The sequence below is a fragment of the Toxorhynchites rutilus genome, chromosome 2, assembly GCF_029784135.1.
Source record: "Toxorhynchites rutilus septentrionalis strain SRP chromosome 2, ASM2978413v1, whole genome shotgun sequence".
Lineage (NCBI taxonomy): Eukaryota > Metazoa > Arthropoda > Insecta > Diptera > Culicidae > Toxorhynchites > Toxorhynchites rutilus.
In genome coordinates this window covers 39710074-39720729 of record NC_073745.1, presented here as the reverse complement: position 1 = coordinate 39720729, position 10656 = coordinate 39710074, and the positions used below count along the sequence as shown (strand labels likewise).

The window sequence follows — 10656 nt, the reverse complement described above, 5'->3', positions numbered from 1 at the left end:
GGGATGCCATGTAATCTGCGTTGACGGCTAGTGATCCCCGATAATCGTTCGATTAATCGATTAATCGGATACTTCCTACAGAATTCGATTATTAATCGAACGAATACTGCACAAGCAATAATCGAAGCGAACGAATAGTTTACGTCGATTAATCGATGCAAACCCAGAGAAAAAAACATATGGCCGCTGCAGTTTTATCCTGAAAATCAATCATTATCTTTGACGCTCCCCTAAATTCGTGAACGAAACTCAATACCGTAAACGCGAATTGAGCTTCGTTTACGAGTTTAGGGGAGTATGTGACGATTAATCGATTAATCGATTTATTGGGGCGATTAATCGTACCGAATAACAAACTGTTGAAAAGTATTCGATTAGCTTATGAACGATTAATGTCAAAAATCGGGGATCACTATTGACGGCATTGAGCTTCGTATTACGAAATGGGGGAGTAGGCATGACAATATGGGTTTGCAGAAGAAATGAACTGAAAACTGTGTGTGATAAAAATTATGAATGAAAATTATTTCTCTCAAATCAAGTTAGTACTCTATGTAAATGAAAATCACTTTTTCTTGCAAGTAGTGAAAAAATATCATACAAAATGGTGTCTAAAGATAATTTTATATTAAAGGGTGTGTCACATCAAATTGCATCACCGAAAAAACGCTGTAGAAATTCGCCCAGTAGACCGATCCTTTTGAAAATTTTAGACAGTAAAATAATAAAAACTATTAAACAACTTTTGGCATTTTCTTTTTATTCATACTTCGAGCCCAAGCCCGTATGCTCGCACCTTCCTCTTTACCCCGTCCATAAGGTTCTGTACAACGTCAGGTTGTAGTTTTTTTTGAACAGAAATCCATTTTCTCTTGAAGTCCGCCTCCGATTTGACAACTTTTGGGTTCTTCCGGAGGGCCTGCTTCATAATCGCCCAATATTTCTCTATTGGGCGAAGCTCCGGCGCGTTGGGCGGGTTTGGCACGAAGGTGACCCCGTTGGCTTCGTACCACTCCAACACGTCCTTTGAATAGTGGCATGAAGCGAGATCCGGCCAGAAGATGGTCGGGCCCTCGTGCTGCTTCAATAGTGGTAGTAAGCGCTTCTGTAGGCACTCCTTAAGGTAAACCTGCCCGTTTACCGTGCCGGTCATCACGAAGGGGGCGCTCCGCTTTCCGCAAGAGCAGATCGCTTGCCACACCATGTACTTCTTGGCAAACTTGGATAGTTTCTGCTTGCGAATCTCCTCCGGAACGCTGAATTTGTCCTCTGCGGAGAAGAACAACAGGCACGGCAGCTGACGAAAGTCCGCTTTGACGTAGGTTTCGTCGTCCATTACCAGGCAATGCGGCTTCGTCAGCATTTCGGTGTACAGCTTCCGGGCTCGCGTCTTCCCCACCATGTTTCGCCTTTCGTCGCGGTTAGGAGCCTTCTGAACCTTGTATGTACGCAGGCTCTCCCGCTGCTTGGTCCGCTGGACGAATGAACTTGACAAATTCAGCTTATTGGCGACATCCCGGACCGAACTTCTCGGATCACGTCTAAACTGCTTAACTACGCGCCTGTGATCTTTTTCACTGACGGAGCATCCATTTTTGCCGTTCTTCACCTTCCGGTCGATGGTTAGGTTCTCGAAGTATCGTTTTAGTACTCTGCTGACCGTGGATTGGACGATTCCCAGCATCTTACCGATGTCCCGATGTGACAACTCCGGATTCTCGAAATGAGTGCATAGTATTAATTCACGACGCTCTTTTTCGTTCGACGACATTTTTCCAAATTTACGAAAAATTGACAGTGAAGCATGGCCAACGTGATCTATACACTCTTATCTGATTATAAGCGAAAGCTGAAGATATAATTCCTAAAAATTTAATTTCTACAGCGTTTTTTCCGTGATGCAATTTGATGTGACACACCCTTTATAATGGTAAGTTTTGGTGAGAATATCTTAAAATTCATAGTAAATAGTTTAAATTAGGGTCAGAACAACGTACTTCTAGTAGGTAAATAACGCCAAGAAAAAAAAATCATACAAAGTTTAGCAATTTAAAACTCCCTTAGGGTCGACTAATCTGATAGAGAATAGTTGGCCTCATACAAACTAATGTCGTATTCAGATGTCGACACCATTCCGCCGTCAACGCGAATAGATCTCTTTCAAATGAAACGAACAAATCTACACTGAGAAAAATAATTACTAAATATAACGATTTTTTTGGTAAATGCTGCCAGTCTACAGCTATTTTCTATCGTACTAATTATTTGTATATCCTTTCGTTTCGTTTCTTTCATTTTTAAGAGGCTTTAAACATTGCAGTTCATTTGCCTCTAGATATATCCTACGAGGAGAAATTGGTAAACATATATGTCAAGTAAAACCATGATTCGTAAACCCAATATCAGCTATATTTTTCCGGCGAAAATGCACGTATTAGAATTATATTAGGCTGTCAAAAAAGTCCTGCGGTTTTTTTTTAATTTTCATTTGTTCATAAAATTAGTTAAGGTGGCCGTACACTGTTTGCCCGGAGGTCAAATATTTGTTATTTTTTGACAGATAAGGTTTGATTTGATATTTGTACAAACACTATTTTGTTTGCCACTCTTCAATTTTCAACAGTAGTAAACAATATCAAACACCGAACATGGAAAAAATCAACTGAAATATTCAAGGTAACCTAACCATGTACCGACAGGTTCGAAGAACAGACTGAAAAAATATTTTAGGCATCCAATAATTGAATATTTGCTTGTCGTGTTTTGTGTAGAATATATTTGATCTGTACACGTTGACCAAATTTTATCTGTCAAAAAGAGTCAAATATTTGGCTTCGGTCAAACAGTGTATGAGCACCCTTACAATCATCTGTTTTAAGTCAAATATGCGCCGTTTTGTTCGATGACTTGTTCCCAACGAGATGCCAACTTCATAATACCCCTGTTATAGAAGCTCGCTTCCTTATTGGCAAAAAACTCGGATAGCTAATTTTCACAGGCCTCTTTTGTGGCTAACTTCTGACTACCTAGCTCGTTCGCCATGGACAAAAACAGGTGGTAGTCACTTGGTGCAAGGTCCGGACTATACGGCGGATGCAATAGAAACCTCCCATCCGAGCTCCCGGAGCTTCTGGCGCGTCACCAAAGAAGTGTGCGGCCTGGAAGACAATGCGGCCTCTGTTTATCAAAGATGGCCTCTTCTTCATGAGTGCTACCTTCAAGCGGTCCAGTTGTTGGCAGTACAGGTCCGAATTGAGCGTTTGGCCATAGGGAAGCAGCTCATAATAGATTATTCCTTGACAATCCCACCAAACACGCAGCAGAACCTTCCTGGCCGTTAATGAGGGCTTGGCCACCGTCTGAGCTGCTTCAGCGGGCTTCGACCACGACCGTTTGCGCTTCACGTTGTCGTAAGTGACCCACTTTTCATCGCCAGTCACCATCCGCTTCAGAAACGGGTCGATTTTGTTGCGATTCAGCAAGATGATCAAAGATGTTTTTTTGCGTCAACGTGTGTGGCACCCATACATCGAGCTTCTTTGTGAATCCAAGCTTCTTCAAATGGTTAATAACGGTTTGATGACTTATCCCCAGCTCTTGGCCGATGCTACGGCTTCTACTATGCCGGTCTTTCTCGGCTAATTCAGCGATTTTGTCGCAATTTTCGACGACAGGCCTTCCGGAGCGTGGCGCATCTTCGACGACCTCTACACCAGAACGAAAACGGTGAAACCATCGTTGTGCGGTGGAAATGGAAACTGTATCGGGTCCATAAACTGCACAAATTTTATTGGCAGCTTGAGATGCATTTTTGCCTTTGTCATAGTAGTACTGTAAAATATGTCGAATTTTCTCTTTATTTTGCTCCATATTTGCGACACTATAACTCACGAACGACTTAACCAAACAAAACACTGTCAAGGACTATATTATAGCAAAAATACCTTTCCAACAAGCTATAGTATGACTCGATACAATGAATACAGCTAGAACTACGCGCTTACAACGACACCTCGCGGAAATACCGCAGGACTTTTTTGACAACCTAATATCAAAACCTTGGTATTGTCTTATGGCAACAATAAAAATGGTTAATGCGCGCTTTGATGCCGGAGCCGAAATTCAATAGCTAGCAATTTCATTTTTCGCACGGGTACTGAGTTATCTTTGTGTATTTCTACGTATGAACGCCACCGGAATGTCACTCATATTCCAAAACAAATCTTAACCGGGCAAACATAATGCATCAGGCAAACTTATGCCATATATGAACGTTTATGAAGAATCGTCTCCTATGTTTGAAGCTAACCGGGCAATCGGTGGAACACTCGCGAGAGACCGCCGCTTCCGACGGCGGGTCGGCGGTCTACTCGGATTGCGTCACCTCTGTGGCTTGGGGCTGACTCAGTTCCTTAGCCTCGTTAGATGGAGACTACCTCACCATTACATTGTCCCTAGAATAAATTTCATTACGAAAAAATAAATAATGAAATACTGAAAATTGGGCATTGGTGGCGTTCATACGTAAATACCACAAATTCCAAATACGCATTTTCGTAGTACTGAAAAAATAACTAAAAAAACACTGAAAACAACAAAATAAAAGATATCTGAATGCCAGTGCGAACAATAAAATTACTATCTATTGAATTTCAGCTCCGGTGACGCTAATACGTAACTTTCCGCGCTTTTCTCACCACTGTCTTCAGATATAACAACATTTAACCCTTTCACGACCACGGGGACGCCGATGTCCCAAGCAAAAATCATGGATTAATTAAATATTCACGTAACCATTGTAAATTATTTTTTTATTTTAATATTTCGGAATGTACCTTTTTATTATTTTTACTGGCAATACATAATAGCGACCATAGGGACATATTTGTGCCATAAATTTAACAAAAAAAAAGGTAAAAGTTTTTTTGAATTTTTAGTATAAATTATGTTTTTAGGGTGCCTATTGATTCATAACATATAGCTAAATTGATTTAATAAGGTACCGTAACCTTATGGTCCTGAAAGGGTTAAGCTTTTTGTGCGTGATTGAATCGAGAGAAGGCGTGGTTTACGATGGCAATTTGGAAGGCAAACTAGAGGGGAATGAACTCTCTGAGCTCGGAACTTTCGGCGACTGAGCAATAATCGATTGCGGGCGCATACAATATTGGATACGGAAATATCCTACTGATAGGGAAGAATAATCTTCAGAAGCTATCCTGTTAATTGCGATTGATTGAAAAATCACAAAACCAAATGTATTTGGTCACAGTGTTACATGGATAGAAAACATTCAAATAAACTCTTTCACATGAATGTATTTTTAAATTCCCAGAGGAACTGGTAGATTATTTTCCAGCAATGATTAGATCTTTCCGGAACTTTCTCGATGCTGAATGGCATCCAAACGGAAAGAATTCTGCGCGTGTATGTGTCGATCCTTCGCCGTCCACCTCCTCCAGCACGTTAGGCAACGATGTTGTCTTGTCGATGTCGTCACGAAAAATGAATGTGTCTCACCACCAGAATATCGCTTAAGTATGCTTTTTGTGTGTGATTGAATCGAAAGAAGGTGTGGTTTACGATGGCAATTTGGAAGGCAAACTAGAGGGGAATGAACTCTCTGAGCTCGGAACTTTCGGCGACTGAGCAATAATCGATTGCGTACGCATACAATATTGGATACGAAAATATCCTACTGATGGGGAAGAATAATCTTCAGAAGCTTTCCTACTAATTACACTTGGTTGAAAAATTACAAAATCAAATGTATTTGATCGCTGTGTTATATGGTTAGAAAACATTAAAATAAACTCTTTCACATGAATGTATTTTTGAATTCCCAGAAGAACTGGCAGATTATTTTCCGGATCTTTCTCGATGCCGAATGGCATCCAAACGGAAAGAATTCCGCCCGTGTATGTGTGTGTGTGTAGCGGCTGCTTCGAGATCTTCCCGGGGAACCGTTTGTGGCATCACTATCCTCCTGATGGATTCATGTCTGGCCTGGTGCACAAACAGGCTCTTGGTGACATCGTTCATCCGCGCTTTCATGATAAACGAAGAGCTACACCACAACAGCGACAACATGCTTCAATCGCTGTTCAATTAGAACTGAGTGGATTTCTTTTTTTTTTACAACTTAAATGCATTTTTATTCAGATGTTTTGCTATTTGCATACATATTTTACAGTTCAAGTGACACAGTCTGGGCTTTACATCTTTGGTTCAGATTTTGGATTTAAAATCATACTGTTGAGCAAAAGTTCCTTATTTTTAATTTGACAGTTGTTCACCATTTTAATGGTATTGTTTGAAATTAAATTTGAAAGAGACTACTTATAAACTACTAACTAACTAACTAATAACTAACTAACTAATCTACTATATACAAATTTTTTATCAGGTCAAATTCAGAGGATCTAGATTTCTCAACAAATTTAGCTTTTGTTTCATACATAATTACATCTAGTTTTTGGATATTAGCCTCTTGGTGTAGATCCGAGATCCTTGTGTCAAAAGGACGATCAAGAATCATCCTCAATGCACGATTTTGCGCCACTTGGAGTTTGTTCCTGTGAGTCTGAGCACATGACCCCCACACCACAATTGCATAAAGGATGGCAGGAGCTATGATTTGATTGTAGACGGCCAGTTTGTTCACCTTTGAGAGACGGGATCGTCGACAGATCAGAGGGTACAGAGATCGAACCAAAGCGGAACACCTATTCAAATTCCTCTCCACGTGCTGACGGAAGAGGAGTTTCTGATCTATCACTAGCCCCAAATATGTTACTTCAGCGGACCACTCAACCCTTGTGCCATTCATCACCACAACGCAAGATGGAGGAGGTTTGAGTTTGGGAGACTGCCTGTGCAGGAACATGATTGTTTGGGTTTTGGAGGCATTGATTTTAATTTTCCATATGTTAGCATATTCAACAAAGGCGTCAAGGCATCGTTGAAGCCTGTTTGTAATTTCACGAGATATCCTCCCCTTGACGGCAATTGCGGTGTCATCTGCGAACAGAAAGGACGCGCAGCCATCTCCCAGGGGAGGAATGTCAGAGGTGTAAAGGCTGTACAGCAAAGGGCCCAGCAGACTTCCCTGCGGGACCCCTGCCTGGATGGAAAATGTGTTTGACAAACAGCCATTCAACGATACCCTGAACGACCTTTGCTGAAGGTAACACCGGATGATTTTCACGAGATAAATTGGAATGTTAAAGGAACAGAGCTTATATACAAGCCCGTCATGCCAGACACAGTCGAAAGCCTTTTCGACATCCAACAGTGCCAAGGCTGTGGACTTGGATACAGCCCTGTTCCTTTGGATGGTGTTCATCACTCTCACTAGTTGGTGGATAGTCGAATGCCCCCGTCTAAACCCAAACTGTTCAGGCAGGAGGATGTTGTTGACCTCAACAAATTTTTGCAATCGGAATAAAATGATTTTTTCAAAAAGTTTGCCCAGCGCTGAAAGGAGGCTGATAGGTCTGTAGCTTGAAGGTAGAGTTGGATCCTTCCCTGGTATAGAGTGGATTTCCGAGCAGCGCTCGCTTATATACCGATTGGTGATTTCAATAGCCTGTTTTGAAAGCAATTTTAAGACTATTGAAACAAGTTTTTGGATTAAAAAGTAACAAGTATAGAACGCGTAGACGTTTTATCTTTCGAATGAAGTGTTTATCATACCATTTCGTTCAGTTGTTTAGGAGCTATTAACGCTCAAAATCTTGGTCTCTGGCGTAACGCTTTCGTTTTCGAAACTTTGATTTTACACCCCGGTATAGAAATGAAAGACGTAGTCCTACGCCAAAAATGGAAGGACCAGAACCAGGAATAGGCAAAAGATTTTACAGGCAATTGCGTTGTCTTTCAACCAACGAGACGGAGTTAGCGGTATCTGCCGGATAGCGGAGAACGACCAATGCTCCTACGTACAGGAGATTTTGGATGTAGGCAACTTCATCCGCCACTTCCGCACCCAGCATACAGATGCTGCCGTTAAATGTCGCTTGTTGAACCCAATTGATTCAAATACGAAGAAGCCAAGAATAGTGACGAAGCGACCCATGACAATTGACACACTACTATATATGGATTCCATCAGCAAGTTAGTAGCCTATGATAATCTTCCTTTTTGCTTCGTGGAGTGGGAGGGAATGAAGCAACTATTTGATCCGATATCCGCCGCACTCGGTATCACCGTGAACAAGAGCCACGTAAAGATGATTATTCACTCCGTTGCCGTTCGAATCCGTGTGATCTTGAGCGGCGAAATGAAGAATAGGTTGCTATCCGTTGAAATCGACTCCGCCTAACGATTCAACCGGCACATCCTTGGAATAAATGTTCAATATTTCTTGGACAGCAAAATAATGATTCAAACGTTGGATAAGTGTTATCAGATTCTTGAAACGGTAGTGTTTCTGTTGAATAAAAATACGCTGCAGTTAAGCTAGAGTATGAACTCAAACAGGGGATAAACGTATAGTTTCATGCATTGATGTTACCATTGCAGGTATGATTGAAATAAAAGACCGCAAATAGCTGCTTTATTGAAAACTAAAATTCTAGAGATTCTCCAGACGCACGGAGTTACCGTTAGGCAGATATTCTCAGTCACATGTGATAATGCCGCAAATATGTTGGCCGCTGTGAGAAAAATGAAGCAGGAATTCGATTTCATAATCTCACTGCAGCTGGAAAAAGAGATTAACTTAGATGACATCAAAAATAAAGAAACCGAACCTGAAAACGAAAGTGACACCGAAGTTGCCGAAAACAACCAAGATCGGGATCTCTCGGAGGCCCTTTCGACTGAATTTCGTCAGGATCAACTGAACTTAGTTCCATGTTTGGTCCACACTCTACAATTGGCTATATTGGATGTCGTTGAAAAAAGTGATGAATCTGTCAAAGAAAAAATAGCTATTGCAAAAAAGTGCAAATCAGTTAAGTACAAAAACACATTTCGATTATCATAACGTCAGTCTTCCGTCTGCTTGGGGACAAACAAGGTGAGGAGGTATCTAGATGATGCTGGATAGCTTTCGTCGCCAAAAGAGCTTCTTTGATCAACTGGCGCTCCAGTTTCCTGAGCTCGGTAAGTTTAAGATGCGACTCAGATAAATTAATATATGTTTGGTTGTCTATGGCTAATTATACATCCTTCTTTTTACAGTTCTCAGTCCAAAAAACTTGGATTTCGTTGACCAATACGTGCAAGCCTTCGAGCCTCTTCTTCACTGTACTAAGGGAATGCAAGAAAATCACGTTTCGCTGCCTAATTTTTATTTATTCTGGTTGATGGCAATAAACGAAGGGCAAAAGATGACTTCGAATCCATTTCCGAAACCGCTAACTGAGTCATTAACAAGTCCTCTCTGAAATTTAAAAACGTCACAAGCATCCCAAATGTCACTCTATCTGGATCCCCTTCTGAATTACTTGAATTCAAAACTTTTCAGCAACCATGAGGAGCAAGACATCTAGGTAGAATCTATTTAACATGATTTTTACCCTCACTAATACAACTAATATACACACTTTTACATTTTTCTCTTCTGTTAAGTCCTGCATTAGGGATACCTGGAACAGGATCAGTGAACTGGAACCATCGACATGTCGCAACGAAACTATGAAAAGTGAGACCAACAATAGCAGCCAATTTGATGAGTTCCTCACAGAGCTTTTTGGTGGCACTCTTTCAACATCGAATAGCTCAAATGACTCACAGAACTGGCTTGGGGCTAGGTGCATTGGATGACATTTTACTTCTAAAGTTAATTTCATTTTTTACTTCTAAAGTCAAAAACATTTTCGAGAAGGTGTCCACATCTTACGACTGGGCCAGCATTCTTGACAGCGCTAAAATTCCTAAATTACTCCTAAATTTCATTCATAAATATAATCATCTGGAAATACAAAAACCCGAAATCAACTATATATGTTTTAATCTGACCTTTCCTTCTAAATCAATTCCCATGAAGTACTCTAGGTACTCGGTTTTGTTACACTTAGATTTGTTTTTGTTTTCTGATGTAATTTGATGTGCCACATGATGGTTTTTGATGGTGGTAACGGTACCCGGGGATTCGTGGACCATGGTCGAATGAGTCCCGAGAATTGTCGCATGATGGGTAAGCGTTGAGGCGCTTCTAGGATTATCAACCTTGTTTACCGAGCTTGTGCCGGTCGTGTGATATACAAACAAAAATAGAATAAAGGATATTCAAAATATTACATATTTGTTTTATATGTTCAGACCCCTAAAAACGCCCAAAAACGTCCAAGAATCAAGCATCCACAATAGGATAACTTCCTAGTCGATTTCACTCTCGATTGGTAAACATTGAACGTAAACCGTTGATTCTCACCAACACCCAATGATATTGTATTCTGACGGTTCAAATATCAAGACGAAAAGGGAAATACTATAAAAAATGAACTTCATAGCATGCTAATGTTGATGTTCATTTTACACGTTTTCATTGATAGTATGGTTTCATCTTTCCCGATTCTCACTTGAATAGTAGGTTATCAATACAAGGTAGGCTGAATTTTGCCGTATTTGAATGTCGTGAACGTGAAAATTTCCGGCACTGAATCAAATCCGCCAAAAATACTTTTTGATGTGGTGTTCATGCCGGA

General features: G+C 40.7%; 1 protein-coding gene across 1 annotated transcript in view; it reads left to right on the top strand.

Annotated features, from left to right (window-relative positions):
- The window catches only part of LOC129771717 (probable G-protein coupled receptor Mth-like 14), a 93592-nt gene that overhangs the window by 77723 nt on the left and 5213 nt on the right, over positions 1-10656 (top strand). The window lies entirely within an intron of this gene.